The following is a 27,553-nucleotide window of genomic DNA, read 5'->3' as shown; positions in this document are numbered from 1 at the left end:
TATCAGTTCTGTTCTGGTGTCATGATAAAACTTGCATTTATATAACCTGTAATCAGTTTCACTATGGGCACAAGGGGAAGATTGATTTTGAGATGACAACCACAAATATTTTTTTTTACATACTGTTTGGTTTTGAGAATTTATAAATGGTTTGTAGCAATATGCAAAGGAAAAGTGCTATTAGAGGTGTGTCTACAGCAATTACTACTGTACTGAGAGCTAGAAAGAATGGAATGAATAGGCTGTGCCATCCACATTTTCACTTGCCTGAGTTATAGCACTTACAGGATTTGCTTCTTACAATTTACTTTGCTGCTACTCTAACTGTTGGGTCAGAGGGAAGGAAAAAAAAAGACATTTTTATATATACAGGAGATATACAAGTGGATTTCAACGTGATATCAGTTAATTCCAGCAAGGCTGAGATATTCTGTTAAATAGTCCACATGAATTTTTATTAAATAGGTATCACTCTGTTAAGATTTTTTCAATATCGACAAATAAAGGCATTAAATATCATTGGCCCTCAGCCTTGGGAATCTTTTAAGTCCTAATTTTCAGGTCTTCAGTGAAAGTAGAAAAATTATTTTAAATCTTACTCTGTTTTCCCCTTCATAGTACACATGCTGGTTTTCTTTTTCTATTGTCAATTGACTGCTAGCAAAGCAGTTGATAAATTTGAAGGTTAACTTCAGAATATGAGGGGGAAGGCAGATAATTGCCTACACATCATACATAAGCCTTTCACAAAGTTGTCTCACTTTTCTTTCCTCACCAAGAAGAACAAAAACTTATCTGCAGAACGTAGATCTGTAGTTTACCTTTGTAAACTCATCATTGTGCTGACTGAGACATCTCTCCTAGAGGCACAGCCAACATCCTCAACATTTTGCTGTAGTTGTACCTATGGTAGAAAGAAGTTGAGCAGAAAAATGCAGATGTAAGGTTTTTTTAGCTTCTTTTATGGCAGGATAACATGATATCCTTTTGTATCTAAGTTTTTTTCAGTACGTACCTAACCTCTACGTCTTTATATTTACAACTTATCATGACCAGCAGATTCAGAAAAGAGCTTCAGTGCTACAGCCAAGCAAGAGGTAGGGCAAGAATGGGAAGCCTAAATCATTTCACAAATGCAGCACTCAGTGCTTTCCAAATACTGTGAATTTATCTATCTTTACAACATTCCCATGAAGCAGCGAAACTCCCAGTCCTTACACAGACCCCAGAAAAGTGGGACTTGCTTCACCTGTAGCTGGGGATGGTTAGGAAGAAGTAAAAAGGTAGAAGTTGAATACATGCACATACTTCTCAGTCAGGAAAACTCAGCTGATGCTTAAATACAACTTCTAAGGCTGTTTTATCAACTGGGACTGTAAGTAGCCTGAAACATTTCCTACATTCCATATTTTATAAGGACTCAAACAACTCTACCTCCTTATTTGCCCTTATGCTATGAACAGACTTTGCGAACATCCTGTTGGTTATGAGAACTGGTAAATTCCACCCTTCCCGCCCAGTTCAATAGTATCTCAGTAAAATATTTATGTTAAATTCTGGTCATACCAATATAATTTCATTCTCTTGTTTCTTTTCTAGCTTGACTTTTATTAAAGTTGTCAAAAATGTTAGACCTAAAACTATAGAAAGGCAGACAAATAGCAAGATATTTGCTATTTTTTAAACTTTGCTTTGTTTACTTATGCATAGTATGGTGTCAGAATCTGAGTGTTTCTTTAGTATTTACACATAACAGGCAAATTCTTATTATTAGATTTTCTTAAATTTTCCGTCCTTTTATTTAATTTCAGAGTGCTTGGCGGAAATCTAAGAAGTAATAACTAACAGCAATTGCCACAGATTAGCTCTGTTATTGATCTGATTTTTTGGAATATGAATGCCCCATTCTGGAGTATTTTTTTTTAATTCAGGAAAGTTTGACTCAGTTTTAAATACAAATTATCAAACATAGTGTGAATTCATGGTAACAGAGAGAATCAACAAATATTTAGAATTCAGGCAGTGGTATTTCTACATCATGCAATAAATATTGTTTTCACAGCTAGTAACATTTCAATGATTCAAATCATGTCAACTGCTGCCACAGTGGCCCTCTTGAGAGAAGAGGGGTGTAATAAAAGTTTTCAATTTGTCTGCAGTAGTTTAGATGAGTGAAAATATCAAGTGGAGCTTTCACATCTATAATGAATGTGATTAAAGAATGTATTTGTAAAAATGAAAATAAGATTAGAAACAATGTTACAAGCATTGAGCCATATTTGGGAAGAGGGCTGTAAATTTGACTAAGATCTGAAGGGTACTACTTATGTTCAAGTCTCTCAAGTATTTTAATAATTTATTTTTCTGAATTACATTTGATTAACATTGAATTACATTTGATTTGATCGGGTAGTGAGGTGGATTGTGAACTGGCTGAAGGGAAGAAGCCAGAGAGTAGTGGTCAGCGGGACAGAGTCCAGTTGGAGGTCTGTGTCTAGCGGAGTTCCGCAAGGGTCGGTTCTGGGACCAGTACTATTCAATATATTCATTAATGACTTGGATGAGGGAATAGAGTGCACTGTCAGCAAGTTCGCTGATGACACAAAACTGGGAGGAGTGGCTGAGATGCCGGAAGGCTGCGCAGCCATTCAGAGGGACCTGGACAGGCTGGAGAGTTGGGCGGGGAGAAATTTAATGAAATATAACAAGGGCAAGTGTAGAGTCCTGCATCTGGGCAAGAACAACCCCATGTACCAGTACAAGTTGGGGGCAGACCTGTTGGAGAGCAGCGTAGGGGAAAGGGACTTGTGGGTCCTAGTGGACAACAGGATGACCATGAGCCAGCAGTGTGCCGTTGTGGCCAAGAAGGCCAATGGCATCCTGGGGTGTATTAGAAGGGGTGTGGTCAGCAGGTCGAGAGAGGTTCTCCTCCCCCTCTACTCTGCCCTGGTGAGGCCGCATCTGGAATATTGTGTCCAGTTCTGGGCCCCTCAGTTCAAGAAGGACAGGGAACTGCTAGAGAGAGTCCAGCGCAGAGCCACGAAGATGATTAAGGGAGTGGAACATCTCCCTTATGAGGAGAGGCTGAGGGAGCTGGGTCTCTTTAGCTTGGAGAAGAGGAGACTGAGGGGTGACCTCATTAATGTTTATAAATATGGAAAGGGCAAGTGTCATGAGGATGGAGCCAGGCTCTTCTCAGTGACATCCCTTGACAGGACAAGGGGCAATGGGTGCAAGCTGGAACACAGGAGGTTCCACTTAAATTTGAGGAAAAACTTCTTTACAGTGAGGGTGACTGAACACTGGAACAGGCTGCCCAGAGAGGTTGTGGAGTCTCCTTCTCTGGAGACATTCAAAACCCACCTGGACGCGTTCCTGTGTGATATGGTCTAGGCAATCCTGCCCCGGCAGGGGGATTGGACTAGATGATCTTTCGAGGTCCCTTCCAATCCCTAACATTCTGTGATTCTCTGATTCTGTAACAGCTGGCAGGCACATTCACATTTGTTTCCAGACATGACATGTGCTGTCCAGTAGTGAGTAATCTTTGCTTTTGTGGTTCAATTCTTTCAAAGAATATCTTTTGAGGGCCAGGAGAAGAAGCACTGTAGTGCCAGGAAGAATTAAATTGATTTGCATATCTGCCAACTTGGATGATCTTGGAAATTCAAAACAGCAACGAGAAAAGAAGTTGTCTTCACTTGAAATTTAAAATTGAAAGGCAATATGAGACATATCTAAGGACACAGTGTCAGTGTCTGAGGCACAAGATAGTTCGTTCTTTTTTTGATAATACTTCGTTAACTATACCCCAAGTATGTTAAAAGTAGTGGCAAAGCATAGAAAATGATTGATCATTTGAATTCATCACTTACACTAGTGAGGTATTTGGGCCACAGGGACAAAATCCTGGTTGTAGCCACAGCCTTTCATTGGGGGTGCAGAGATTTCTTCCCACCTGTTTGGAACATTTCTGTGGAGCTTTCTCCCCACCTCAGCTTTTCATCATCGATACAGCCCTGTGCCTTGGAAGATGAATATGGAAGCAACGTGTCATCAGAGGTCTAAAAGCATTAATGCAAAGAGTAATAAGGAGTCTGGACAATGACAATCAGAAAGGAGCACAAAGAGCATGTAGAGAACCTATGCCTTTGGGTTACTTTCATATGTCTTCAAAAGCACTAACAAAAGATATTTGGGAATGCAAAGCATAGCTTGCATTTATGCTACTTGTTCTGGAAATGACTCCAAGCGCTTACTTCAGAACATCACCTTGGCCAGACTCCATAAAGTGGATTTATGTAAAACCGGTGTTCAGCTGCAAGAGCCTGCCTTCCTTCTGCTCCCAAGCCTGGCAGAGGATATGTTTAAATTTGATGGGATGACACAATTTGTAAGGTGTCCTCAGCAGATCAGGAGAGGATTGGCATACTGTAGAATTTCCTTAGTTATATTTACTTCCATCTTTCTGGAAAAGTTAACCTTTTCAAATAATTTAAACCATCAACTACTATAATTTTTGCTTTTTCCCCCCAATACTTTAAGATCTTGAATGTGAAATTCCACTTATAACAAAAAAATAACATTGATTAAGCTACAGAGTCATTATTTGATAACTCATAGCAACCTTAAGTTGTTAACCCAGAGACTGAGGGAAATAAGTAACCCTCTACTCTTTTGAGAGTGGTATCACAACCCACACCCCTGGACACACTCTATCTCAACCAAATTCTTACCTCTCTTGTTTTTTCTCTAATTCTCCCTATTTTCCTGTCAAAAACCTGCTATTTATTTTTAACCATATTTCATTACAACACAAACCTTTCAAGCATATACATATTTATATCTTGTACCCAATCTGTCTACAAAAAGAGAAGTTAATTCATGAATAAATTTCAAGTCTGCAAAATTAGACAGTATTCAAACATAGAATATCCATATACAATATGGATATATTTATAAAAACACACATATACATGTGTGTATTTCAGAGTGCATGAAATATATATATATAAATGAGGAGTATGTACTTATCTACGTATACATGGAAATATATGCGAGTGGCTCTACACATATATACAAGTACACTCCTTTAAAATTCTGTAACAGATTATCATTATATCAGTAGTCAGTGATACTCAAATTAATTATTATTATTATTAATTATTATTATTATTTCAAATTATTTCTAATTTTCTACTGAAATAGTGAATGCCAAAAGCAAATGAGATTTCCTCTTTTTCAAAACAAAGCTCTGAAAACAGAGTAATAGCTGTTAACTCCACTACTTTACTTGTATTCCAGTTTGTCTTTCACTCAATTAAAATGAAGACATAGAAATTATGTTTTTTATTCAAATGAGAGACTCTTGCCCATTCATTTAAATTTTTTTTTCAAATTAAAGTGCGCTTTAGCTTACCTTACTCTATTTCCCTCCCTCTCAATATTCTGGCTTGTCTTTGTTCTCTTTGTAGTTTTTTTTTTAGACACAAAAATTTTAATAATATAGACAGATAATCTTTGTGAACCACTACAGTATACAATAGAAGCTGTCAAGATGGCCAGAATTTTTTTTTCAAGCTTAAGTTCTGCAAAAGATATAAAGACACATAAATAGAGACTATTCACTAAACATCCTTCTCCCTACAGCATAAGCTGTAGGGTTGACTGCAGGGCCGTATTTTTTCCACAGCTGGGACCACAGAATATTTTGATCCCCAACATCTCCATGCTACCCCACAATTTTCATCTTCCGTTCCTGAGGGCTTTTAAAACTGGTTACATCCTAAGGTCCTTCCAGCCTCCAGATAAGTGTCCCAGATAGTCTGGCAAAACCTCCCCATGCCCCTCTCCCTCTGAAGGATCTTTACAGTGTGTCGTCTTCTACCTACCCTCTCCCTGCTAGGGTCACTTCTATGTCAAACCTAAATTCTACTCATGAAGCATATGTATTCATGGACAGAACTGGACTCTGTAAGACACTTTTATTTTTTAGGAAACCTCAGTTGATTGATAGGGATATTACCTCTTCCTACCATACTTTCAGCCCCATATCGCTGCTTTTATTTTACTGACATCTGTTAAGGAGAGAATAATCACTCTGGACATTTATCAATTATTAAATAAAACTTGGTATCTTTATTCTCTCCAAAGATACCCTTTACCAGGGAAGATAATATTCCATGTAGCATTTATTTTCAAACAAATTTTTCAACTACAGTAGCATTTCAGCTAAGATCAAGGGTTGTGTTTTTGCTGTTGAAGCAAATCTCTTGAACATCAATTTGATTTCACTGGAGTGGTCTCAGACTGGGTAAACTGGATTCTTTTTGGATAAGACTAAGTCTAAAATAAAAACAGAAATATGGTGGGTTCTGTCTGAATATAAAGAGACTTCTCCTGCAAGAGGTTGGAATCTTTTTACTATAGGGTTAAGTTTTACCTAAACTACATTAGGATAGAAATAAATGAAAATTGAGTTTGCAAACGAAAAGTTTTTGGTGATACCTAACAACACACAATTGCAATTGTTTCATAATGTAGATCATCTGGCAGACAAAAGAGTACATTTTATCATAACGGAACTCCCTTCTCTAAGTGGTAGGAAATCTTCTGAACATATCATACTACTGGTGGGTGATAGCACTTGGAATATTTAAGTTTCCTTTGTCACTCTTGAAGTATGTGGATGTCACTAGTCAATGGAGAAGACAGCAAATATAAAAGGTCTACCTGCTTTAAAAGTATTTGAATTTCTTTTCTTCCTTTCTTCTTTTTCCTACATTGTTTGAACCTTTAAATAACATCAGAAGGCAAACTGATAACTTATGTTTATTTTGCGGATTTTCAAAATTTGCATTCATATAGTAGCTTTTATGCAATGTAAATACATTAGCATTAGAAAAGCTTCTACGTGATATTTTTTGATAATAACAGATGGATTGTGATGCATGTCAAAGGCAAGTAATTTCTGGACGCTTAAAATCATTAGAACACAAGCATATTTGCAGCCTAATCTAGGGTTGTTCAAACTGATTCTTCTCTTGGCAGGTACAAGAAGAAAAACCTAATATATAATGACCATTTCAGGCTGAACACTAAAATGTTAGCCTTTTTTTTTCCTGAGACACAAAAATTTGAAAATACTTCCTTTGTATCAAACAGCATTCTATTCAAGCTGAAAAGAAACTTTTGGATATTTGTAACAGAAGAAATACTCATCCAAAAATTTAATATTCTTTCATTTTAATGAAACCCAGAGGTTGTGGGATATGGAAACCCCAGCTTCAATTCCTTCTTCTGCCTGAGTGGGTTTAAACTCATATCTCCTGTCTTCTATGAGAATATGCTAGACATCATACTTCAAATTATTTTTGAGAGGGGAATGCTTTCAGTCTTGTCTCTCTTTCAAAACCAATCTGTGCTAACTGCATAAACATGAGAGTTTTATAGAAGTAAAAGAGCTCTAGCAGGAACAAAACAAGAAGACCTATATCAGACTGCTTCATAGCCACAAGCTAGGACTTTCAGGTTAGAACTGTAGTAATTTGTTCACATTTCTGGGCCAGATTCTGTTGATAGTTTTAGGTGGTAAGAACGGGACAGCTCTGGAGCAGCTCCCCTCGGTGACTCTCTGTTTCAGAACAAAAGCACTGCTATATGGATTTCAGAAATGTGATAGATTGCACAGAAAAATAAAAAAAAAAATAGAATGTATAATCACTGGAATGAATAATAAATGAATAATATGCTTTTTTTGTACATGATTAATCTAATTTGTCAAATATTAACAAAAAAAAATAAAAAGCTATAAAGGATAAAGAAGAAACACCTGAATATGTCCTGGCTAACCTAAATGTGTATGAAGTCTAGTGTGTGACCACAGGTTTTATGATTTCTGTATCAACAAATGGCATCTCTTAGGCAACTCTGAATTCTTCATCTACATGAGCAAGCTGCAACCTTTAAATTTTCAAGTACTCCCAAAATGTTTATGCTAGATAGCTCATTGTGCATCAAACAACAAAGATATTTTACCTCACTGACAGGAGCAGTGTTGCACTAATTCTAACTAAACACTTTGCTGCAGAGGCAGAGGAAAAAAAAAGGAAAAAAAAGGGCTCAACAGCACAGCTAACCCCAAAACTTTCATTCATTTCAATCAATCAGATTCTCTGATTAAGTTAAATATATTAATTCTTTCTTCTTCCTTATTATCTTAGATAATTTTACATTGAATGTGCAAAGGTTTCTAGTAACATACCACAGTTGGAAAGTGTCATGTCTCCATCTGATGCTCAAGAAACATACGTGAGCAGAAAGTTCTCTGTGTCCCCAGTCACCCTGGAACTTACACGAGCTCACAAGGAAAATAAAAGACAACCTACTTATTAATTGACAGGGAACTTATGTATTTGTCCACTGTGAGTAAAGATAACCTGTGCATTACTCTGCTTTGAAGACCAGGTGAGGAAACATTTGTTCATGTATATAAAGCTACATGAAATCAACAGATCAGAAGAACCAGAAGATCTGGAAGTAAGCTTGGGAACCCAGGCAAAGCAGGTGTAAAAGGACAGACAGCTGCTAGAGTGTTTTTACACCACCTGATCTTCCAGGGTTTTGGGTTGGATTGGGTTGGGTTGGGTTTTTTTTATGAATACTGTATAGTTAGACACTGGTGTGGTCAAAATTTGCATGCTGATATTTTCATGTTTACAAGGCACAAAACTAGTTTTCAGTGTTGGCACAGTAATCACTGTGGGCCAAGACTGAAAATTTGGTTTATATTTTCAGCAAAATGGAATTTGAAAAAGAGACCATCTATCTATGTATATAGTAAATATTCCCAACAGATCGTTGTGACACTTAGGTAGCTAGCTACAAAAGCTTCAACGTACTCTAGAATACCTTTTACTATGTTAGATCTCAGTCCTAGAAATTCATTGCTCCATAACATTATGAAAATGGATAAACCTATAAAAGTCAACAAGGCCACTTATGATTGAAAGTACTGTCCCAGTGGGATCAGGCCAGTACATGGTAGTCCAAGGCACTCTATGTTATATGCTTTAGCTAGGTTTTTTTAATCTGTGCATGAGTCAAGAGATGTATACACAATTTGCTTGAAAGCCATGACAAAAGGACAGCTTAAATGAATACCATAAAGTAAATCTGCTGAGTGATAGCCAGAAAATAACCATGATGATAACTTCCTTGGAAATGGCAGTGTCTGTTATATTGAAGGACATGGAATTAAAACAAATAAGACCTTCAAATACCCTAACATAAAATCTTCATTATAGTAGTAAATCCCAGTGACTGTTTCCTCAAAATTACCTGAAGTTTCTAAGTGGAATGGAGCGAAAAAGCAGAAAAGTAGGAGAATGCATTTTTGTGCCTCTTATTGTAGTTCTTTTCTATTGCACTAGACAGTGTAGTTACAGAGTGTTCACTTTTGCTGTTCTCCTCATTCTGGTTTTGGCCTTTGTTTTGTAATAACCTTTCTGCAGAGTCAGGGAAAAGATTGCATTTGGGATGATTAGCAGAAATTTCAGGAAAAGAAAATAGAGACTTTAAGAGATACAGGAGAAATAGGACAAATAACTCTTCAAACTTGAAAAAAAATGTGAGTTTGAAAAAAATACAAAGGTGAACATTAGTTTTCTTGGGATTATGTATTTGCTCATTCATAAAAAGCAAGTCTAGGTACACCTATACAATAGTCTAAACAACCTTATAAATGCTAGAAAGTGAAATTTCTGTTATGCCACAGCATATACGTATTATTTACATACCATACTATCAACTTTTAGAAAAATAGGAAAAGGTCGGAAAGTGTTGGAATTAGTTTTGTGAGAAGTTGCTCAGCATCTTTCAGATTTTGGTCATATGAACCAAGCTGAAAAAACAGAACTGAGGTTTTTGCTTTTTGTGAACTAGTTAGGTAGGGAACGTAAGAGATGAGTGTACAGTCTCTGTTCTGGATAACCGTCAGTGTTGCTTGGGCAAGTTTCTAAACCTACCTCAAATCCCTATCTGTAAAAATATATCTAGTATGCTTCCTTTACACCATCCTTCTCTCTCTTGTCTACTTAGAACCTAGGCTTTTCAGACCAGGGAACATCTCTTACCACAATCTGTGATCTCTTTGAAGGTTTCTAGAGCACTGATACCCAATACATAGCAACTGTTCTGCTAAATGGGAACCAAAAGGGTGGATACAGCCAATGAATGTAAGCACAAAGAACACAGATCCTTTGATAACACTGTGAGAAAATATTCCTGAAGAAGAGACATCAGTAAGAAAGTGGCATAAAGGAAGGAATAAAGAAAGAAAAATGTTCTGAGGAAGCCCAGAAAGGATTAACATCCAGTTAATATGAATGATTTAGAGCATCTTTTTAATCCTCATTTCAGGGTCTATATAAAACTGATGAGCACAAAATTAAGAGGAAAAAGAAGCTGAGATGTGATTAACACTTCTCAAAATCAGTCTTCGTATTCTGACTGCCACACTGTCAGAGGATAAAATTGCTATGTGACCTATTTGTTGTGCTGCAGGCAGATGATACGAGGAGCATGCTGAAGAGGCATAGTTCTTTCTAAATGTGCCTATCCATGTACTTATTCAACTTGTTTTCAAGAGACACACAGAAGCTGAGGTAAAATATTCCATAACAGTTTCAACTCCAAAAAAAACCCCAATACACAAAAATATGCAATTGATTTGATTTCTGTTGTCCAGACTTCACAATATAATGAATTAATTCAAGCACAGTGAAGTACAGGGCAACACAGAGCAGTTTGCAAATGTTCTTTTGATAAATAATTTGTTTTGTATCTACACAGTTTCAAATTTGCCCTCTGACGTTTGTTTATGCCCCGTAAAACATGCAAGCAAGCCTTGCAGCAAAGACCATGACCTAGACCCCTCTTCTTTTTCCTGTTGTGCACTAACTACCAAATTGCAGAAAGATTTCCCTTTTGTCTGAATCTGGGTTATTACTGTTACTATCAATGGCATTTATTACTCAAAATGGCACAAAGAGTAGTGAGCATTCAACACGTGTATGTACCCCAGTCCAGCTAAGGGCAAACAGCTAGGGCGCTGCTTTAAGAAAAGTGTGTGGGAATCATCTCGCAGGTAGGAAGACACAGAACTCAGTTCTCCCAAATACTGGATTAGTGCTGTAATTGCAGATTTACTGGACAAACTCCAATAGTAGTGCTCCATCTAAAAGCACAAGTGAAATGAATATGGCCATTCCTAATGCACCTTGTACAGCACTCAGTCATGTCAGTGTTTATTAAGGAAAATCTGAGCACACCAATCATGTTATATCCCTCTGGATATGTAAGAAATGAGAATGCACATCTAGTTGGAGGATCTTAAAAGAGGTACCAAGCTGCTCAGTGATTTCAGGACAGTTATTTCCGTACAAGAACTGATGATCCTTAAGCATGCAGTGAATTTAGCCACAAAATCTTAGGCTGCTAGAAGTTAGGTATGTGTTTTTAAGATTGTAATCTTGGACTTAGACAGATAAATTTGACACAGTATCACTTTAAGTACCTTTATAAATCTGCATCTGTGGCAATGAAACAGCATTTCCATTAAGAGGTGGTTTCTCTGGGATTCCCTCTGGTGACAAACCCATTTACTTCACATGTTAACCTTCCAGTGCAGCATTGGTTCACTGCACCGTTTGATCCAAGTATCTTCTCTGAAAACAAGATCTGTATGTGCTGCTGCACAATTTCACATGTATCTTGTTCTTTTGTGAAGAAAACCTTCACTTTTTTTAAAAAAAGAAGCTAATTTTCTAAAGAAAATTCTGAATAAGGACTACTTTTTATGACAAAACAAAAAATTTGTCATTAACAGGACAGTATTATCAGATCAAAAGTATAAGGAATATCAAAGACAGGTATAATTTTCTAGTAAAGCCCTAGTAAAGATTATACCTTTCCACCTAAACAATTGCAACATGAAAGAAATCTCCATTTAAGCAGACTTACAGCAAGTTGTGGAAACAACCCTACACACTACCGTAGACAGGTAACAAGTTTATAAGGATCTGCTATCTGGGCCTCTAAATTATCCTCAAGTGCCACTTATAAGGTTTTCAAAATGGGCTATTTATATTTTCCCTGAAAGCAGAACTATGTAAGCTCTACTTCTTCTACAATATATCCATCCATGATAGATTTTGTATGTGAGAAACAGATATCCTATTTGCAAAGGATAACCTGATACAGAAGTTAAAGAATTGAGACTAGTCCAAACATTTCACTACTTCTTAAAAATACATAAATAACATCCTTCTTTTTCCTAAAATATAAGAATAGCTAGGAAAATGTGCCTGGATCTGTGCAAAAGCCTTGAAATAAAAATGTTCTCTAATATTGTTAAATGACAGAAGGATATTCTGGGGCCATGGAACTCATTTGCTTCCCATCCCCTCCTGAGTGATAAGACTTCCAAGGACAGAGATCTCCTCTCTTCGTACTTGATCAGGAGTCACTGCTGTTAGTACTGTGGCTTAAGTGTATCGACTTCCACAAGACACCCTCTTACAATCCCTTGTAGGCAGGACAGATCTCTGGTGATATAAATGAGCTCTACTTAGTTGGTCCTTAGAAAAGTTTTACTCAAATACATAGCAGAGAATTTTGTCTGCAGATTAAGGAAAGGGCGAGTTCAAGAAAACAAGAACCATATGCATAATTTATTTTTATTCCTTCTCTTCTTAAGTAGCATGAGAAATGCAAGTAGTGGTGCAGGTAATGTAGGGACATCACCAAGAAATGAGATTTAAACAATTTGAGAATGAAGAGACCGGGTTGAATAGACAAACCAGAACGCAGTATTTGTTACAGTCTTATGAGGACAGCACTAAAAAAAAAAAAGAGAGAAGGAAGTTAGTGTGAAAAAGCATCAGCTTACTTCCTTTTTCTTGGTCTATTTGTATATAAAATATCATGTTTAGATGTATATTTGATATTACAGGTGGTTTCTCTCTTGTTTTATATTTTCCATATCAAATGAGATAGATCTATCAGTAATATTAAAATAAATTTATCTAGTATACCCGGATATGCTGGAATTATGAGTAGCTGAAGTGTATTCTGCTTGCTTCTCACTTTGATCACTGTAAAAAAAATTTAAACCTACATTTTTTAAAAGAAAGAAAAAGGGTCAACTTTATCATTATTATATTTCATGCTTGCTTGTAGGCAATTGTGTAACTGCCCTTTTCATAATACTTTGAAGTACTTCAAAGTTTCTTAAAACTTGGAACACTTTGACTGTAACGTAACATCAAAGCACAGAGTCTTGGAGTGTAAAAAGATGAGAGAGATAATGTGTCATATCAACCAGGTCACATAAAAGCCAATACTTAGATATTGATGTAATATATCCTAATGGTGTCTTTTGTGCTAAAATGGTAACTAACTGCTACTACAAAATAGACATGTTTTTTGACAAGGGCAGGAGGAAAAGGAAATCAATCTTTTAAGAAGGCAATAATTTTAAAATGTTAAATTGTGTAAATATGCATGTGTGTATATATATGTGTATATGTCTGTATACTTAGCTATATATAAAGAACTGTTGTCATATGTAAATAAGTTGTCACCTGGGAAAATGAAAATAAGGCTAACCTGTGCTTCCAATTTTTCAAGAAGTTATTTGTGGTATCTTTATGGATTGCAGATGTACCTCTAAATAGGCACGATTTCAAAATGACTTAAAAATGCAAACTGGCTATTTAATTGTCTAACTTACTAAAAGCAGCTACTAATTTATACTGAGAACAGAACAATCAATCAGTGCAATGTCCTCTGTGGTAAAGGCATAGTACTTATGCAGGAAGTACTGCACCTAGCTGATAGTTTGTGACTGTACAGGGAAAGATCTTTGATCTGGTTTTGAAGAGATCAAACAGTAGAAAATTAGTTGTAAGGAATTTAGCCCAATATATATATCATAGAATCATAGAATTGGGTTGGAAGAGACCTTAAAGATCATCCAGTTCCAAACTCCCTGCTATGGGCAGGGACAGCTACCACCAGACCAGGTTGCTCAAAGTCCCATCAAAGCCTTGAACATTTCCACTGAGGGGGCATTCACAACTTCTCTGGGCAACCTGTGCCAGTATCTCACCACCCTCACAGTCAAGAATTTCTTCCTAATATCTAATCTAAATCTACCCTCTTTCAGTTCAAAACCATTACCCCTCAACCTATTACTACATGTCCTTGTAACAAGTCCCTCTCCAGCTTTCCTGTAGTCCCCCTTCATGAACTGGAAGGCTGCTAGAAGGTCTGCCTGGAGCCTTCGCTTCTCCAGACTGAACAGCCCCAACTCTCTCAGCTTGTCTTCATAGGAGAGGTTCTCCGGTCCTCTGATCATCTTCGTGGCCCTCCTCTGGACTCATTCCAACAGCTCCATGTCCTTCTGTTGGGAGCCCGAGAGCTGGATGCAGTACTCCAGGTGGGGTCTCACAAGAGCAGAGTAGAGGGGCAGAATGTCAGGGGCAGGCTGTCAGGGGTGATACTGTTGTGGGTGTCTATTACAGGCCACCGGATCAGGATGAGGAGGGTGATGAGGCCTTCTACAGGCAGCTGAGAGCAGTCTCGCAATTACAGGGCCTGGTTGTTGTGGGGGATTTCAACTACCCTGATATTTGCTGGGAGGCCTACTCAGCCAGCCATCCTCAGTCCAGGAGGTTCCTCCAGTGCATTGATGATAACTTTCTGATGCAAATGGTGGATGAGCCAACTAGGAGAGGAGCGCTGCTGGATCTTATCCTCACTAACAAGGAGGGTCTGGTTGAAGAGGTGAAGGTTGAGGGCAGCCTTGGTTGTAGCGACCATGAGATGGTAGAGTTCAGGATCTCATGTGGCAGGAACAGAATAGCTAGCAGAATCACAACCCTGGACTTCAGGAGGGCCAACTTTGGCCTTTTCAAGGAATTGCTAGGGGAAATCCCATGGGACAGGGTACTAGAAGGTAAGGGGGTCCAAGATAGTTGGTTAGCATTCAAGGACTGCTTCTTCTGAGCTCAAGATCAGAGCATCCCAGCAGGTAGGAAGTCAAGGAAGGGTACCAGGAGACCTGCATGGTTAAACAGGGATCTGCTGGGCAAACTCAAGGGGAAGAAGAGGGTGTACAGATCATGGAAGGAGGGGCTGGCCACTTGGGAGGAATATAAGTCTGTTGTCAGAGGATGTAGGGAGGCAACTAGGAAAGCTAAGGCCTCCTTGGAATTAAACCTTGCAAGAGAGGTCAAGGACAACAGAAAGGGCTTCTTCAAATACATTGCAGGTAAAGCCAACACTAGAGGCAATGTAGGCCCACTGATGAATGAGGTGGGGGCCCTGGAGACAGAGGATACAAAGAAGGCGGAGTTACTGAATGCCTTCTTTGCCTCTGTCTATACTGCTGGAGGCTGTCCTGAGGAGCCCCGGACCCCTGAGGCCCCAGAAGAACTCAAGATAGAGGAGGAATCTGTCTTGGTAGATGAGGGCTGGGTCAGGGACCAATTAAGCAATCTGGACATCCATAAATCCATGGGCCCTGATGGGATGCACCCGCGGGTGCTGAGGGAGCTGGCGGAAGTCATTGCTAGGCCACTCTCCATCATCTTTGCTAAGTCGTGGGCAACGGGAGAGGTGCCTGAGGACTGGAGGAAAGCGAATGTCACTCCAGTCTTCAAAAAGGGCAAGAAGGAGGACCCAAGTAACTATAGACCGGTCAGCCTCACCTCCATCCCCGGAAAGGTGATGGAACAACTTGTCCTTGGTGCTGTCTCTAGGCACATCAAGGATAGGGGGATCATTAGGGGCACTCAACATGGCTTCACCAAGGGGAAGTCATGCTTAACCAACTTGATAGCCTTTTATGAGGATGTAACCTGGTGGATAGATAATGGTAAAGCTGTGGATGTGGTCTATCTTGATTTCAGTAAAGCGTTTGACACGGTCTCCCACAGCATCCTCGCAGCTAAACTGAGGAAGTGTGGTCTGGATGATCGGGTAGTGAGGTGGATTGTGAACTGGCTGAAGGAAAGAAGCCAGAGAGTGGTGGTCAATGGGACAGAGTCCAGTTGGAGGTCTGTGTCTAGCGGAGTCCCTCAAGGATCGGTACTGGGACCAGTTCTATTCAATATATTCATTAATGACTTGGATGAGGGAATAGAGTGCACTGTCAGCAAGTTCGCTGATGACACAAAACTGGGAGGAGTGGCTGAGATGCCGGAAGGCTGCGCAGCCATTCAGAGGGACCTGGACAGGCTGGAGAGTTGGGCGGGGAGAAATTTAATGAAATATAACAAGGGCAAGTGTAGAGTCCTGCATCTGGGCAAGAACAACCCCATGTACCAGTACAAGTTGGGGGCAGACCTGTTGGAGAGCAGCGTAAGGGAAAGGGACTTGTGGGTCCTGGTGGACAGCAGGATGACTGTCCTGGTTTGGCCTAAACCAGGCCGATTTTCCTTTCAGTGATTTTTACTTTCAGCTAAGTCTCCTCTAAATAACTGCACTTTCTGAAACTAACTGCATGTTTTTGCAGACAGTGTCTGCTTCCAGGACTGATAACGCTCGAAGTTTGTAGTTATCGCTGAGGCACCGGTAGGGATGTTGTGCAGTAAGGTTCTTGCTGTACTTTTTCTTAGAGAAACCAAGGTCACTGCTGATTCCTCACTGCTTACAAGTGAAAAGCCGAAGGGGGGTCGCAGCTGCAGCGGGGAGCAGACAGGGCAGGTGACCCAAAATTGACCAACGAGGGTATTCCATCCCATACACGTCATTCTCGGTATAAAGCGGGGGGATCACGAGGGTCTCGCGCTCTTGCTCGCTCTTGCTCTTTCTGCTATGGCCGGTGTCCAAGGAGGACTCTGTCTGTTTTCCTGCTGCCCCCGATCCCGATCTGTGCATCCCTGAATCCAGCTCTCGACCGTCGCTAGGCCCAGCCTGGGCCTTCCCGGAGCCTGCCCTGCAGTGCCGGTGGTGACGTTGCCGACATCGGGGGAGCTCGATCTTGGTTTTGTATATATATTTGTATATATTTGATTATTCCAATATTATTATTATACTCTTTTTCATTATTATAGGTTTATTAAAACTGTTTTAACTTTCCAACCCGTAAGTCTCTCTCCCTTTTCCCTTTCCCTTTCCCTTCGGGTGGGGGGGGAGGGTTAACAGAGAGCGTCTGCTGCAGGTTTAATCACCAGCCCAGCTTTAAACCGTGACAATGACCATGAGCCAGCAGTGTGCCGTTGTGGCCAAGAAGGCCAATGGCATCCTGGGGTGTATTAGAAGGGGTGTGGTTAGCAGGTCGAGAGAGGTTCTCCTCCCCCTCTACTCTGCCCTGGTGAGGCCGCATCTGGAGTATTGTGTCCAGTTCTGGGCCCCTCAGTTCAAGAAGGACAGGGAACTGCTAGAGAGAGTCCAGCGCAGAGCCACGAAGATGATTAAGGGAGTGGAACATCTCCCTTATGAGGAGAGGCTGAGGGAGCTGGGTCTCTTTAGCTTAGAGAAGAGGAGACTGAGGGGTGACCTCATTAATGTTTATAAATATGGAAAGGGCAAGTGTCATGAGGATGGAGCCAGGCTCTTCTCAGTGACATCCCTTGACAGGACAAGGGGCAATGGGTGCAAGCTGGAACACAGGAGGTTCCACATAAATATGAGGAAAAACTTCTTTACAGTGAGGGTGACCGAACACTGGAACAGGCTGCCCAGAGAGGTTGTGGAGTCTCCTTCTCTGGAGACATTCAAAACCCGCCTGGACGCGTTCCTGTGTGATATGATCTAGGTAATCCTGCTCCGGCAGAGGGATTGGACTAGATGATCTTTCGAGGTCCCTTCCAATCCCTAATGTTCTGTGATTCTGTGATTCTGTGATTCTGTGAATCACCTCCCTCGACCTGCTGGCCACACTGCTTTTGATGCAGCCTAGGATATGGTTGGCCTTCTGGGCTGCAAGCACACGTTGCTGGCTCATGTTGAGCTTCTCGTCAACCATTACCCCCAAGTCCTTCTCCTCAGGGCTGCTCTTAATCCGTTCTCCTCCCAGCCTGTATTTGTGTTTGGGATTACCCCAACCCACGTGCAGGACCTTGCACTTGGCCTTGTTGAACTTCATGCGGTTTGTACAGGCCCAACTCTCAAGCCTGTCAAGGTCCCTCTGGATGGCATCCCTTCCCTCCAGCGTGTTGACCTCACCACACAGCCTGGTGTCATCATCAAACTTGCCGAGGGCACACTCAATCCCACTGTCCATGTCGCCGACAATGTTAAACAAGACCAGTCCCAATACCGACCCCTGAGGAATGCCACTCGTCACTGGTGTCCACTTGGATATTGAGCCATTGACCGTAACTCTTTGAGTGAGACCATCCAGCCAATTCCTTATCCACTGAGTGGTCCATCCGTCAAGTCCATGTCTCTCCAATTTAGAGACAAGGATGTCATGTGGGACAGTGTCAAATGTGTCAGTATCACTGTTATTCTGTTGATTTCATTTTTGTCTATACAACTGAAGAATCTTCTAGTACTCAATAACTTCTCCCTACATTAATAAATATATTTTCAACTCCCATTCTCTGAAATATTTCCTATTCTTTTTCATAATAAAATGTATGCTGAAAGGAACATGAACTTTATTCTCCAGCCTGGCATTATTGACTTCCTTCCTGATATCAGAACAATAATAGTCGCCATAAAGTTTCAGCTACGTATTTATTGCTGACACACCATTCACGTTGTGTACAAAGTTGTGGTTAACTGCAATGGAGAACTTTTTTTGATTTAATATACTTAGCTCCACCTGAAGAAACATTGCAGGATATTTCTCAGACTGAGGTGACAATACTAATACCTTCTAGGATGGATTCACTTGCATGTTGTATATCTTCGAGCAAGTTAAGTCTTACTTGAGGCTCAATTTTTGTGAGCAGTTCCAAAACTATTTTAGCATTTGTCTGTTGTAACAGAGTATGAAGTCCTGGTGTAATTGAAGTATTGCAAATGCACCTTGCATTTTATTCATGGCCTTAACAATGGACATAGACTGGATGCAAAACCCTCTGAAATCTTTAAGAAATGAATTTTTTTCTATTGACTTAAAAGAAAGTGTCCCAGGCTTTAGACCTTTCCTGTCAAGAGCTAGCATCTGGATACTGAAAAAAGATCTGAGAAATTATTTTTTGAGAACCTATGCTGCAATAAACTGCCCCAGCTTCCACTGTCGTCCACTTCACAAACACAATACAAAATATAAAAGTGTACTTATTGCCTGCTGGATATGTCTAAAACTGTCTTTGATTGTCAGAAAACTGTCACAAAGACATCATGCTATAATAAGTATACAAAAATGTGCTACTCTTATGACAACGAAAGAGAGAAGTAGCAAACACAGGTTTCATTTTGCTTTTCACAAATACATGCACATGGCAGTTGCCAGGGTGCTTCATGGCTGGCAGGTTGTGGGAATGAAGGGACGGTTTTGAACAGGTCTACAACTCCTTCAAGCAAAGCTGGGTACTGATGTTTTTCATTACTTAACAGTGCCAAAATCTTCAGAATTGCACATAATTTATCTTTAATACTTCAACAGGCTGTTATCAACTTCATCTGATTGTGTTTCACTGCCTGCCTGTCTGCTGCTGTTTTCTTCAATTGACATACATGCTTCAAGATAAAAAGCAGCACATGGGTCTGTGGAGTTTCATTAAAAATGCAATCCTAAAAAAGGGTGGTATAGTAAAACTTACCACAATTCAAGCTGAAGAACACAATAGTACAAGCACCAAGGTGCTAATCACTGAGATTTTACACCTAGAAATCAGCCTTTAAGCCTGAAAAACATGTATGCTTCTGACAATCTATTTCCTCATACATTGTTTCAAGGACTGCTATGCATTTGTGTATGTCATTACGCAAATGATGTGTGCAAACTCATAAAATTTAATCACATGCTTGCCTGTATGTTATCCTGATTTGTAATTCCAAAATTTTGCCCTTAAAAAAAGGTATCTTCTTTCTTTTTGGCCTTAATTTAAGATTGTGGTTCAATGTTTTCAATTCTTTGCTTTGCAATGTGATTTAATATTGAATTCAGAGGAGTCTCACGTGAACATACCCCAGATAGATTAAAAGTAAAGTTATTCTATAAAATTTTCAGGAAAACAGAAAGTTTTATATACCTATATAAGTATGAATAAGCATAGTTAAATTAATATTACTATTTATAACATTCAGTAATACTTACTTCCATCATAAATGAAATGAAATGAAATGAAATGAAATGAAATGAAATGAAATGAAAGTCTGATTTCACCTGAGCTGTTTACAAATGGTCTATATTTCTCTTGAATGTTTATTAAAATCTTTTACAAAATAGTTTCTTAAGGTAATTGAGGTAGGAGATGAAAATTCAAATAGACACTGCAGTGGATAGTTCTCACTGGTCATAAACAGTAGAATGAAATTCATATGCATAACAGAGGATATATCTATTTTTTGAAAAATAAACTTTGCTTTCGTATAAAGATCTCTGGTATGTGACTGAGAGTTTCTGGAGCTAAACTAATTTGCTAGACTATTTACAGGAATGAACACATAATAATTTCAATCACAATAAAAGGTAATACATTTTTTAAAACAGACAGATTATAGTCATTAAGTTCTATCTTGGTTTAATGGTATATCCTATTTCAGCTGCCACATCTCTTTCCTAACTGCCAGGAATCCATTGTGTCATAGGAGCACAGGGGGACACCAAAGCCTGATCAAACATATACATGCTAAAAAAAGATTTTCACATTATGACATTATGACAATCTAACTTCTTAAAGTTAGATTAGGTGTACAAGTCAGAAAGCTTGTTTGTTGATACTTCACCCAGAGCTCTTCGGAAAATACTTTTCCATCCAGAACTTAATGCAGTGAACTAAGATATAGGATCCTTCTCAGAATCACCTTTTAAAGAACTATCTCTTTCCACCATGTATGAATGAAGTGTAGCAAGACAAGTGTCTTAACTGGGACACATAAGCAATTTCTTTCAAATTAGACAGCATGGCAATTCTTAACCTATGCAATCATTCCTAGTACAGATGAAGGAAGAGCATTGCGAGGACATCAGCAATTTTGTTATTCTGCAACTGTTAAATTCATTATTATATAATGGATATGAAATTATGGCACAGTCCAGGAAGCAGAACAGAATCTCTAATTTGTTCTGTCCAGAAGCCCCAAGATTCTCCAGACCCATGGAAAAGTCATGCAGAAATGTGAACTGAGGATGTGATGTACAGAAAACGGAAGGACATCTGTTTGAATTTTGGCAAGATCAAAAAGCAGAGAATGTGAATGCTTGATATTGGAGATATACTTTGGATAGCAAATAAATAGGGAATTTAGATGGACCTAGTAAGAACACATTTTGGATTTAAAAAGGCAAATCAGTGGTATCATTAGCGAAGGGGGTAGGTATGTAAGTCTACTATAACTATTTCCCACAGTTGCATTCTCCTTTAATTGGAAAACACTAGATCCTTATTTGGAAAACACTAAATTGCTCTCAAACACTGAATGAAACCCATGGTCTCAAAGTATTGCTGTATTGCTATGAATCAGAGTGCAGAGAATTTAAATGTTCCATACTTCCTCTGTAGACTACTCGTGGACAGAGTAAGCAATGTTATTTTTTATCAGATGTATGTTTTGACTAAACTGTTTTCTGTGAAGAAAATAAGATTTACAATCCAAGATTTTGATACTATATAGCTAACTCTAATAAACTATCAGTATTGTCAAGTTGCTGATCGCCCATAATGACAATTCACTGGTAAAATGCTGGTAACCTCCACTGAAATCCTACAGAAATAAATGAATTTTGAGGCAAAATTCATGAGGAAAAAATAAAAACCAGGCTCCGTGTAGCTTCAGATCCAATTCCAGAAACATATTAATCACCTATCTCCAGAAATTATTTTTGCAACATAAAAATGACGAAGTAAGTGTTTAGCTTTTCTAGTCACAGAATCACAGAATCACAGAATGTTAGGGATTGGAAGGGACCTCGAAAGATCATCTAGTCCAATCCCTCTGCCAGAGCAGGATTGCGTAGACCATATCACACAGGAACGTGTCCAGGCAGGTTTTGAATGTCTCCAGAGAAGGAGACTCCACAACCTCTCTGGGCAGCCTGTTCCAGTGTTCAGTCACCCTCACTGTAAAGAAGTTTTTCCTCATATTTATGTGGAACCTCCTGTGTTCCAGCTTGCACCCATTGCCCCTTGTCCTGTCAAGGGATGTCACTGAGAAGAGCCTGGCTCCATCCTCTTGACACTTGCCCTTTCCATATTTATAAACATGAATGAGGTCACGCCTCAGTCTCCTCTTCTCTAAGCTAAAGAGACCCAGCTCCCTCAGCCTCTCCTCATAAGGGAGATGTTCCACTCCCTTAATCATCTTCGTGGCTCTGCGCTGGACTCTCTCTAGCAGTTCCCTGTCCTTCTTGAACCGAGGGGCCCAGAACTGGACACAATATTCCAGATGCGGCCTCACCAGGGCAGAGTAGTAAAAATTATTTTGAAAAGAGTAATGGCAGACAAGAAGCGTTTTATCAGAAAGATGGTTAGGTTATCACAGAATCACAGAATCACAGAATGTTAGGGATTGGAAGGGACCTCGAAAGACCATCTAGTCCAATCCCCCTGCCGGAGCAGGATTACCTAGATCATATCACACAGGAACGCGTCCAGGCGGGTTTTGAATGTCTCCAGAGAAGGAGACTCCACAACCTCTCTGGGCAGCCTGTTCCAGTGTTCAGTTACCCTCACTGTAAAGAAGTTTTTCCTCATATTTATGTGGAACCTCCTGTGTTCCAGCTTGCACCCATTGCCCCTTGTCCTGTCAAGGGATGTCACTGAGAAGTGCCTGGCTCCATCTTCGTGACAGAGCTTTTACATTTCTACCTCTTGCAATTTTACATCTTCCTATAAGGTGGGCTGCCACATTCTTACGTTGCAAATCTCCAAAAAATAGCTTTACAATTCAAGTGCTGACTGTTGTGGTAATAGTGGCAGTTTTCATCTCAGGTTATTGCCCTCTGCTTATCTGTTCTGTAACTGAAAACAAGAATCAGACAAATGTTAGGAGTGCTTCAGTAGATTTGAACAGTGTAGTAAATGTCTTGTTTCAGTAATAATATGTGTAAACCAAGATATATCAGTACTTAAAGTGAATAACACCAGAAAATACCAAACCCTAAGTAAATAACTACGTTCTTAGTGAAGGAATCTAGCTTCTTGTAGAAAAGGAATAAGATGTCATGTTTTAATGGTAAAACAGTATTTTATACTAAACTTGGAAGCAGCTATGTCTCTCAAAACTTGAATTTTTTATTTGCACTTTTCTGTTCAAGGTGTCCTTTGTGTTACGTACAAAAGTGAACATATGTGGAACACAGACTTCTCCAAGCTATCAAACAGCTTCAGAAAAGGAAAAGTGTCTGGATGAGGAGAGCAAGGAGGAATTCCTTTGCACTTTCAAAGAGCTCTGAAAGAGAGTTCAGAGGAAGATGGCATCAACAGTAATGCCTAAGAAATTAATGGAATAAATAAAAGGAAATAGCTAGGTCATTTCTAAAGATATATTTAAAGAGAATTTCTGAAATTAAATAAAAATACAAGTTGAAATCCTAGACCGCTCACACCACATTTTCTCTGTAAAGAAAAAATTATAATTTTATCAGCCTTTGGCAGGAAGGAGGCTATTTTTTCTCAGTGACAGTGTCTCCTTGTGGTATTACGAATACAAGAGATTTATTATAGAATCACAGAATCATAGAATAGTTCTGGTTGGAAAAGACCTTCAAGATCATTGAGTGCAATCGTTAACCTAACACTGCCAAGTTCACCACTAAACCATATATTTAAGCACCATATCTACATGCCTTTTAAATACCTCCAGGGATGGTGACTCAAACACTTCCCTGGGCAGCATGTTCCAATGCCTGATAACACTTTCAGTGAAGAAAGTTGGCCTTGGCCCATCGATCCAGCCTGTCGAGATCCCTTTGCAGACCCTTCCTACCCTCAAGCAGATCAAAACTCTCGTCCAGCTCAGTGTCATCTGCGAACTTACTGAGGGTGCACTTGATCGCCTTGTCCAGATTGTTTATAAAGATATTAAAGAGAACATTGTTGGTAAATTTGGGAAAAACACACTGGTTTGTTGCTACCTTAAGTGAACCCAGTGGGATTTTCTGCACTGATTTTGATTTAATAGGATTAAGAGTTCAGTTTTATCAAGTAAGTTATTAAAATTTAAGAGATTCATTCTGAATCCTGCTCTTATGCAAGTAGTGGTCATATCTCTATGGGATTTCACATGATGACTACCTAGTATAGATTTAAGGCCAATAAACCTTGTTGTTGTTGTTGTTGTTTTCACTTGTTGTTATGCAGTGTTTATCCAGTGTTTTTCCCTCGCGTGCTTGCAGTTAAAATTTTGCAGTACTGTGTATTTCAAATACAGAGTTGAAAAGCACTGCATAGTGATTCTAAGTAAAAATCAAACTAACCTTTTTAATTTTAATTTTGCAGACTGAGACAAGTGTAAATGCAATGAAGAACACACATGAAATACACTGACAAATAAGATGTTACTGCCTATTTAAAACATTTTTTTTATGCTGTATTATTATTTAAACCAAGGATAAGAAACCAGTAATATAATTATTTTTTCTAACCATTCTGATCAATGCTCACTACTTAAGTGGCAAAAGATGCATTTTATGGCTTATGTTATATACGGAAAAAGCATGTTATTGATTTTTTTCAACACGTCAGTTTGATAGCTGACTGCACTTTCCGGGGATTAGGTTCAGTCACCAAGATTCTTCTTGCCCTTTCTGGGCTTCCAGATGCTATTTAAAGTTCCCTTAAAAAGTGTAATCTTTTTCCCCCCTCTTTCAACCGTATTAAACATCTGTTACTAAGGCTAGAATATTTTTTGTAAGCTATAACTGAAGAGAAATCTTTATTTTGGTTCTGAAATTCTTCATTCATTTTTCAGAATGACATTATGGATCATTCATTGAGTTCACTGAGGACATCTAGGATCTCACTGCTTCAGAGCAGGGACCTGCTCCATCGCAGTGACAAAATGGTGTCTCTCGTGTTACCATTATGCCTCTTGTCTTGCCTTGAAATATATCCAAATTTGCTAAAGTTGTCAATCTCTAAAACAAAAATCTTAGACTACATAGAGCTAGATTAATTAAAGTCTCTCAAGTATCAGTCTGCAGTAAACATTCTTTCAGCAAACCAAGAGGCGGCACCTCCACTACCTCCCACCGACACTTTAAGACTCTTTCACCCCCAGGATGTGAGAACTTAAGGGACTATCCTTAGAATTGTTCATTCCAGTTTCTCTTTAACCGTCTGGGAATTCATCTCCCTGGTATGAGATCCGAGGTTCTCCTCTCATGCTCTTGCTGCCAGTCTTGTGAATGCTTTATCAGTGAAGTGGAAGGGAATGTAAAAAGATAAAAGAAAAGTCATATATACAAAAGAGAAAGGATAGTGGCCCCAGTCTAGAAACATATAAATATTGTGAAACCCTATTTATTGTAGGCCTTAGAAAATGTATTGTGTACGGGGCAATGATTTAATGAAAAAAAGGAAAATAATTTTTTCTGTAGCCGATTTCATGTATGAGATGATGGATGAATACCATGGCTGGATCTTTTTCATGACAATATTGCTCTGGTGATGAGCAAGTCACCTAAACAAAAGCTTTTTAGAAATGTTTACTAACAGTTTTTCTTATTTCCTGGATTAGCAATTTTGGTTTTAGTAACGAGCATTAGCAACTGAAATGTGAAATGGTTATTCCTATCATATTCTTGTTACTTACTGAAAAAAGAAAAAAAAGCACCGTAAATAGTGGATTTGTTCCATCTGATATTTGATGTTTAAAGAATAGGTTTTTAACCTGTGATAGTTATCTATTTCATTCATCGCAAATGGAAACAATTAACACCCTTAGATGGCAATTTGTCACGATCTAAGAAAGGTGTGCTGCCCCTCTCCATTGATAACAGAGGGCGGTGAGACGACAAACTTAAGCTAAACATACAAGTGTTAGGTAGATATTATGAGACAGATTAATTCAACAGTGATTCATAATTTTGGAAAGTCATTAGAATAAAATCATTACTCTAAAAATGTTGTTTATAATAGTGATGTCTGACTTTCTGTATAAAAAGTATCATATAGTCTAACAAAGACCCTGAAAAGATAAATGCTTCAGAGTTTTTAAGTAAGTAAGATACTGGACTAAAATTACCACCACCTCCTCAAAAAAATCTCAATGGAAATTTTATATTTGACCATGAATTCTGGGAATAAATAAGAATACTGATCAGAGAAAATGTGAATCCTAATGGCCTGTAGGCAAAAATGAGTATCTAGTTGTAATTAGGGAGTTTCTTGTAATGTTTAGGTGCAGATAAATATAATTTTCTGAAAATTTGAAAAAACAAGGTTAAAAATGTTACTGGAATTCTTGTGTACTTTTTGTTTTAGAATTAAAGTCTCAACCGGAGGAATATACCAAAGAAAACAACTGCTGAAAAGATATATTTGGAAACATGTCTCTGGCCTTGTGACTTCCCGTGCAGCATAGATGACCTTTGTCTTTGAAGGTCTGGTGACTTCACATGCAAAATACAGTATGACTTTGTGATACAATAAAAAAGCTGCCACCCAGCCCGCAGCAGAACAAAGCAAACAATATTTTTCCAATATATGCTACTGAGCAGGGCACTATGCACCTTCTGCAAATAAACATATAAAATAATCTTATAAAAGACACAAATGCTGTCACTAATTAAGAACTACCAAATGCTGTGTTAAATTAAGGTTTGGAATCAGCTTAGATATTCAATGATATGAAAACATGACAGGACTCTTATATATAGCAATCTGGTTGAGCTAATCAGTGGTTTTCCCTTCCTTACCCTGCTGAGATTGATGTCATCCGTTTCACTTGAACTCTTCTCTGACATATGCCTTTTGCTGGTTACCAGGCAACCAGCATCATCGAGAAAGCTAAACATGTGCACCAACTATTATTCACATCAGTGCTTTATTTCAAAGTACCTCAAAACATCTTTGCCAATTCACAAGTTTGTTTTCCCTGACTGCAGTCCCTGAGGAATGGCTTCACATCACCAAGTTCAGTAGGATATGTGGATGCAGTTTCTTTGAGCAAATAAAATCCTCTGAAAAGGTTATTGAAGGAAAATACGAACATGGGTCTAGAATTCGGAGGTCTTTAATTTTTTTTCTTAAAAAACCCAAACAAACAAATCCTTAAATATTCATTATTCATTTAGACCTCTTCAGGAAATCTTCAATGAAGTAGCACTACTGAATTATACATAAAGATTTACACTTTCTCATAAGTCATTTTCTGATGGTACTGCAGAGGTTGTGAGAAGAAAAGTCCAAAGAGTGGCATCAAT

At 38.8% G+C, this 27,553-nt stretch overlaps 1 protein-coding gene across 1 annotated transcript in view; it reads right to left on the bottom strand.

Annotated features, from left to right (window-relative positions):
• The window catches only part of NALF1 (NALCN channel auxiliary factor 1), a 538,776-nt gene that overhangs the window by 121,307 nt on the left and 389,916 nt on the right, over positions 1 to 27,553 (bottom strand). The window lies entirely within an intron of this gene.

Source organism: Nyctibius grandis, chromosome 2 (genome assembly GCF_013368605.1).
Source record: "Nyctibius grandis isolate bNycGra1 chromosome 2, bNycGra1.pri, whole genome shotgun sequence".
Classification (NCBI taxonomy): Eukaryota; Metazoa; Chordata; class Aves; order Nyctibiiformes; family Nyctibiidae; genus Nyctibius; species Nyctibius grandis.
Note: the sequence above shows the minus strand (reverse complement) of the source record. Positions and strands in the feature narration are given on the sequence as shown.